The sequence below is a fragment of the Bos grunniens genome, chromosome 6, assembly GCF_055505025.1.
Source record: "Bos grunniens cultivar Pamir isolate PY7600 chromosome 6, Bosgru_T2T1.0, whole genome shotgun sequence".
Taxonomy (NCBI): Eukaryota; Metazoa; Chordata; class Mammalia; order Artiodactyla; family Bovidae; genus Bos; species Bos grunniens.
In genome coordinates, this window is record NC_141170.1 from 33,372,541 (window position 1) to 33,380,534 (window position 7,994).

The following is a 7,994-nucleotide window of genomic DNA, read 5'->3' on the forward strand; positions in this document are numbered from 1 at the left end:
AAGACAATGATTGAAATACAGCTCATTCAAACCTACTGGGATTTAGAATTACCTCTCCCAGTGCTACCAAATTTTGAATTTGTTGGAGGCCTGCTCTGCAAACCTGCCAAATCTTCACCTAAGGTATTCCTGTTTTGCTTTGTTTACTTTGCATTTTCAATAGAAATAATTGTGCATTCTTAATTTAGAATGTTTGATTAGAGTGAGTTGGATGTAAGAAGCTTGATAAAATTAACAATTAGAAACTCAAAGAAATTCCTATAACAACTCAAGTGTCTGACTTTAATTATTACAGAATCAAATGGGATACCTGGGAAACTTTGAGAATATATGAAAAAAAATGAAAGACTTCATTATTCAACACATAATAAAACATCAGACATTCATTAAAAGAATAATTGTTCAATGATTAGAATATTCCAGAAGTAAGTGCTAATATAAAGAAATGGCAGCGTAAAGCCGGCTTGTGCCACTTGGCACTCTACCTGGAAAGCCAGAATACAAGAAAGTCATAAAAATTTCATGCTCGGTATCATAATAAGGAAATTCCTACCCTGGTGGTTTAGATGGTAAAGAATCTGCTTGCAATGTGGGAGACCTGGGTTCAATTCTTGGGTCGGAAAAATTCTTAGAGAATGGAATGGCAACCCACTCCAGTATTCTTGCCTGCAGAATCCCACGGACTAAGGAGCCTAGCAGGCTGAAGTCCATGAGGTCGCAAAGACTGGGACACGACTGATTGACTAACACTTTCACTTTCACACATGCTATTGAAATATCCAGTAGGAATTATGGAAATTATCTCTGAAGCACTGATAATTCAGGTGAAATCTGAAGGATGTTCAGGGATAAGTAAAAGGGATACGGTAGGGGTGGAGGAAAACATGAAAGAAAAGCAGGTAGAATAGTAATGACAGTTTCCAAGAAGTTCAAGCTTAGTCTAAATGGGAAGTGGCTGAGTAAGAGGCAGATGATGTTGAAGAGATGAGTTGAAGAGAGGTCATCATAAGGAATTTGAAAGATCTAATAGAAGAATTGGGAGAGAGTTAAAAGAGTTAAGAAAGGAAGAGATAGGATCACATTTTATTTTTTTAAATAATCACAGGATGTAGTCACTGGGGTGGATTGCAAAGGGCCAAGAGCAGACAGGAACACCACTTAGCAGGTTTTCGTGAGATATAACCAACAATGATGGAAAACTAGACTACAGTGTTCACAGAGGTATAACCACTCACTCTGAAAATCATAGAACCAACCTCCCATTGTTGTTGTGGGGAAAATTTTTTTAGTACATTTGAAACATCCAAATAGTCACTGGCACATATTCAAGGATCTAGAAGAAATACTAACTGTTGTTATTACTATTATTTTTTTTGTTTGTTTACTATTAGATACTATCTAAACCTAATGTGTGCTAGCCATCTGTGCCTAATTATTAACTGAATCAAAATTGGTTTTCAATTCCAACAAGATTGTAATTTTTTCCTGGTTAGTCTAGTTAGAGATTCTCATTTCTTTTCATCTTTTTGAAAAGACAGAGAAAGATATATTCCACATGATATCACTTATATGTGGAATCTAAAATAGTCAAAATGTAAAAGCAGAGAGTAGTATGCTGGTAACCAGAAGCTGCCAAATATGGTCCACTGGAGAAGGAAATAGCAAACCACTCAGTACTCTTGCCTTGACAACCCCAGGAACGCTATAAAAAGGCAAACAGATAGGACACAGAAAGATGAACTCCCCAGGTCAGTAAGTGCCCAATATGCTACTGGAGATCAGTGGAGAAATAAATCCAGAAAGAATGAAGGGAATGTGCCAAAGCAAAAACAACACCCAGTTGTGGAAGGGACTGGTGATGGAAGTGAAGTCCAATGCTACCAAGAGCAATATTGCATAGGAACCTGGAATATTAGGTCCATGAATCAAGGGAAATTGGAAGCGGTCAAAGAGGAGATGGCAAGAGTGAACACTGACATTCTAGGAATTAGCAAACTAAAATAGACTGGAATGGGTGAATTTAACTCAGATGACCATTATATCTATTACTATGGGCAGGAATATCTTAGACGAAATGAAGGAACCATCATGGTCAACAAAAGAGTCAGAAATGCAGTACTTAGATGCAATCTCAAAAATGACGGAATGATCTCTGTTTGTTTCCAAGGCAAACAATTCAGTATCATGGCAATCCAAGTCTATGTCCCAACCAGTAATGCTGAAGAAGCTGAAATTGAATGGATCTATGAAGACCTACCTTGGACAAGGGGTATCTCCTCACTGCCTCCCCTCCTGACGTTGAATGTGGAGTAGCTCCTCTCGGTCGGACCCTGGATCCGGCTTCGACGGACCACGCGGCAGAAGCATGAAGAGATACCCCACACCCAAGGTAAGAGAAACCCAAGTAAGATGGTAGGTGTTGCGAGAGGGCATCAGAGTGCAGACACACTGAAACCATAATCACAGAAAACTAGTCAATCTAATCACGCGCACCACAGCCTTGTCTAACTCAATGAAACTAACCCATGCCATGTGGGGCCACCCAAGACGGGCAGGTCATAGTGGAGAGGTCTGACAGAATGTAGTCCACTGGAGGTGGAAATGGAGAACCACTTCAGTATTCTTGCCTTGAGAACCCCATGAACAGTATGAAAAGGCAAAATGATACGATGCTGAAAAAGGAACACCCCAGGTCGGTAGGTGCCGAATATGCTACTGGAGATCAGTAGAGAAATAACTCCAGAAAGAATGAAGGGATGGAGCCAAAGCAAAAAGAATACCCAGCTGTGGATGTGACTGGTGATAGAAGCAAGGTCCGATGCTGTAAAGAGCAATATTGCATAGGAACCTGGAATATTAGGTCCATGAGTCAAGGCAAATTGGAAATGGCCAAACAGGAGATGGCAAGAGTGAACGTCAACATTCTAGGAATCAGCGAACTAAAATGGACTAGAATGTGTGAATATAACTCAGATGACCATTATATCTACTACTGCAGGCAGGAATCCCTTAGAAGAAATGGCGTAGCAATCATGGTCAACAAAAGAGTTAGAAATGCAGTACTTCGATGCAATCTCAAAAACAACAGAATGATCTCTGTTCATTTCCAAGGCAAATAATTCAATATCATGGTAATCCAAGTCTAGTCCCAACCAGTAATGCTGAAGAAGCTGAAAGATTCTATGAAGACTTACAAGACCTTTCAGAAATAACACCCCAAAAAGATGTCCTTTTCATTATAGGGGACTGGAATACAAAAGTAGGAGGTTAAGAAACACCTGGAGTAACACGTAAATTTGGGCTTGGAATACGCAATGAAGTACGGCAAAGGCTAATAGAGTTTTGCCAAGAGAACGCATTGGTCATAGCAAACACCCTCTTCCAACAAGACAAGAGAAGGCTCTACACATGGACATCACCAGATGGTCAACACAAAATCAGATTGATTATATTGTTTGCCGCCAAAGATGGAGATGCTCTATACAGTCAGAAAAAAACAAGAGTGGGAGCTGACTGTGGCTCAGATCATGAACTCCGTATTGCCAAATTCAGACTTAAATTGAAGAAAGTAGGGAAAACCACTAGACCATTCAGGTATGACCTAAATCAAATCCCTTATGATTATACAGTGGAAGTGAGAAATAGATTTAAGGGCCTAGATCTGATAGATAGAGTGCCTGATGAACTATGGATGGAGGTTCGTGACGTTGTAGAGGAGACAGGGATCAAGACCATATCCATGGAAAAGAAATGCAAAAAAGCAAAATGGCTGTCTGAGGAGGCCTTACAAATAGCTGTGAAAAGGAGAGAAGTGAAAAGCAAAGGAGAAAAGGAAATGTAAGCATCTGAATGCAGAGTTCCAAAGAATAGCAAGAAGAGATAAGAAAGCCTTCCTCAGCAATCAATGCAAAGAAATAGAGGAAAACAACAGAATGGGAAAGACTAGAGATCTCTTCAAGAAAATTAGAGATACCAAGGGGACATTTCATGCAAAGATGGGCTCGATAAAGGACAGAAATGGTATGGACCTAAGAGAAGAGAAGATGTTAAGAAGAGGTGACAAGAATACACGGAACTGTATAAAAAAGGTCTTCATGAGCAAGATAATCACGATGGTGTGATCACTCATCTAGAGCCAGACATCCTGGAATGTGAAGTTAAGTGGGCCTTAGAAAGCATCACTACCAACAAAGCTAGTGGAGGTGATGGAATTCCAGTCAAACTATTTCAAATCCCAAAAGATGATGCCTTCAAAGTGCTGTCCTCAATATGCCAGCACATTTGGAAAACTCAGCAGTGGCCAAAGGACTGGAACAGGTGAGTATTTATTCCAATCCCAAAGAAAGGCAATGCCAAAGAATGCTCAAACTACCGCACAATTGCACTCATCTCACATGCTAGTAAAGTAATGCTCAAAATTCTCCAAGACAGGCTTCTGCAATACGTGAACCGTGAACCTCCAGACGTTCAAATGAGTTTTAGAAAAGACAGAGGAACCACAGATCAAATTGCCAATGTCCGCTGGATCACGGAAAAAGCAAGAGCGTTCCAGAAAACATCTGTTTTTGCTTTCTTGACTATGCCAAAGCCTTTTACTGTGTGGATCACAATAAACTGTGGAAAATTCTTCAAGAGATGAGAATACCAAACCACCTGACCTGCCTCTTGAGAAACCTGTATGCAGGTCAGGAAGCAACAGTTAGAACTGGACATGGAACAACAGACTAGTTCCAAATAGGAAAAGGCGTACATCAAGGCTGTATATTGTCACCCTGCTTATTTAACTTATATGCAGAGTGTATCATGAGAAACGCTGGACTGGAAGAAGCACAAGCTGGAAACAAGATTGTTGGGAGAAATATCAATAACCTCGGCAATGCAGATGACACCACCTTTATGGCAGAAAGTGAAGAGGAACTAAAACGTCTTTTGATGAAAGTCAAAAAGGAGAGTAAAAAGTTGGCTTAAAGCTCAACATTCAGAAAACGAAGATCATGGCATCTGGTCCCATCACTACATGGGAAATAGATGGGAAACAGTGGGAAAAGTGTCAGACTTTATTTTGGGGGGCTCCAAAATCACTGCAGATGGTGACTGCAGCCATGAAATTAAAAGATGCTTACTCCTTGGAAGGAAAGTTATGACCAACCTAGACAACATATTAAAAAGCAGAGACATTACTTTGCCAACAAAGGTCCGTCTAGTCAAGGCTATGGTTTTTCCTGTGGTCATGTATGGATGTGAGAGTTGGACTCTAAACAAAGCTGATCTCTGAAGAATTGATGCTTTTGAACTGTGGTGTTGGAGAAGACTCTTGAGAGTCCCGTGGACTGCAAGGAGATCCAACCAGTCCATCCTAAAGGAGACCAGTCCTGGGTGTTCACTGGAAGGACAGATGCTGAAGCTGAAATTCCAAATACTTTAGCCACCTCATGAGAACCGTTGACTCATTGGAGAAGACCCTGAGGCTAAGAGGGATTGGGGGCAGGAGGAGAAGGGGAAGACAGATGATGAGATGGCTGGATGGCATCACCAACTCGATGGACATGAGTTTGAGTAAACTCTAGGTGTTGGTGATGGACAGAGAGGCCTGGTGTGCTGCGATTCATGGAGTCGTGAAGAGTGGGACAGTCTGAGCGACTGAACTGACTGATTGACAGTAGTTTAGAGTATCTTTTATTAACAATACTTTGGATTAACATTATCAAAATGGAAAATATCTAAGAGATCCAGTATGAATTTTGATATAATGGGATTATGGGCAGGAAGATAAACCATCAAATTCTGCTTTGTCATTTGCTCCTTTTCATTGAAGGACTCTTGAGGACACAGTAAACATACAAATATTCTCAAGAGTTAAATTTTAACAGTAAGTGTAGTAGCACAAAGGCATTATGCAATAGTGATAAGAGTCTGGAAGGCATCATGCAGACTGTACTTGCCAGATAATCCTGGCCCCTTTCATTTCCCCTAAATTTTAAAGTAGCCCTATCAGTGTGCTTTGCACAGTGCTATTCAGAGAAAGGATGGTCAGGGCTCCCCAAGAGACCTCCAGATCCCATCCAGGCACAGTGACTTAGAGACAGAGAAACATCAGCCTCCCTGGTGACTTGGTCCTGACAAAGTCTGAATCAGGAGGATCGAAGAGAAGATGGGGTCCTGCCCTTAAGTAAACCCTGTGCATCGTAAGGCCTGGCCCTTAATGGAGTCTGCTTCCTACCTGTCACATTGCTCCTCCTGATTGAGGAGGGAGAGGGACTGTAAGAAGGAATCAAGCATAAGGAAAGGGCATGGAAAAGATTCAGCAGCCTCTTTCTCCATAAAATAGAGTGGTACCTTATTTTCTAATACATAAAATTCCCCTGGGGTCTTTGTATATTTTGAACTACTTTTATAATTTGTTTTCTGATATTGTAATCTTCTCCTAATGACCTATGCTGTTTCTTTGCTGGTAGAGTTACTTTACAGTCCCAGACAAATAGAGGTTAAACACTATAAATTATAACCCAGTGTATGAGAATTGATTGGGAATTCCAAAACCCATACCTTACTTTTGTACTGGGCGTAGAAACTACAGATTGCCACTCTCACTCCTTTGTGGTTCATTGTTAATGTGTTCATGGTCCGCTGGATCAATTTTATTATCACAAAGTTGGAACTTTTACAACAGCCTCACTGATATTTAGAAATTACAAAAAAAAAAAGTCTTCTTTTATAAATGTAAACATCATTTGTCTATGCCATCATGTATGAATGGTCATGATTATATTCCATAGCTGATTGAATACAGTAATAAGTATGTAAAATGTAAGTATTCCTACTGATGTCAGTGTATTAGTAGTTTTCGTTGCTTAAGATCACGCATCCTTTCTTCCTTACATGCCATATGGAAGACGTTTAGCTAGTTATCTTTTAATCTCTTGAATTCTAATGCTATAACTTTAAACTCATTGAATAAGGTATTTTTGTTACCTTAACAAGGTCTATGGAGACATGATGACAAAAAGCCAGACACCTTAGTACCCAATACTCATCTGTATAACTGAATTCCCCCAGAATGACCTTCTTGGTAAATATTGCCAGAACAAATCCTAAAAACACGATTAACAGCTGAGCAGAGTGATAGTACTTCAATAGGAAATAAACTTATCAAGTGTTTATTATAAAGATATTCAGAAAGAAAACTTCTGTGTTTTTACTTCCAACACTAGAGGGGAGAAGGAAAACATATCATAGTTGGCACTGTATTTTACATGGTCACATCCCTTATGCCCAAAATTAAAATCTCTTCATTTTGCCTATAATTGCCTCTAACAGTGAATAGCTTAATGGGTTATTGTTCTACCTCTGAATGCTTTCCTTACACCTATTGGTTCTCCTGTGTAGGAGTATTTTAAATACTACTGATAAATAACTGCTCCTTATTTATTACCAGTGACTCTCCATCTTCTACAGAAATAAAATCCACATCATTTCCATGAATAGGTAGCATATTTCTTAATAAAATGAAGATTCTCTTTTCTTTGGTTCCACAGTCACTACCATTACCCTTTGTGTGATCTTGACACCATTCTTATCAGATTAAATGACTTCCTTAATCTTCTAGAGAATATATTTCTGAATGCCCCCTTTTTATGCATATGTGGTTTCTCCTACCCAGGGTGTTCTTTAAGTTGTTCATCTGCCAATCTTGAATTCACTTGTGAAGTCCAAGTGACAAAGCACTTCTTTCATGAAGTCTTCACTTATCTCTCCAGCAGACAGGAGTTTCTGGCTGTGTGGTCTGAAAGCAATTTAAATGCAGTTTCCTGTGTGTAACCATCTGTTATCTTAAAAACATTGCTTTTTACAGTGCCTTATAATGCCCATTTCTCACTTTATTCTGAATTATAATTAATAATTTTACTGAAAGTCACTCAACGCTAGGTCATCCAAAAACCAAAGGCTTTATAACTGATGGTGGAACCAGCGGCACTTACGAGGCCATCTGCCAT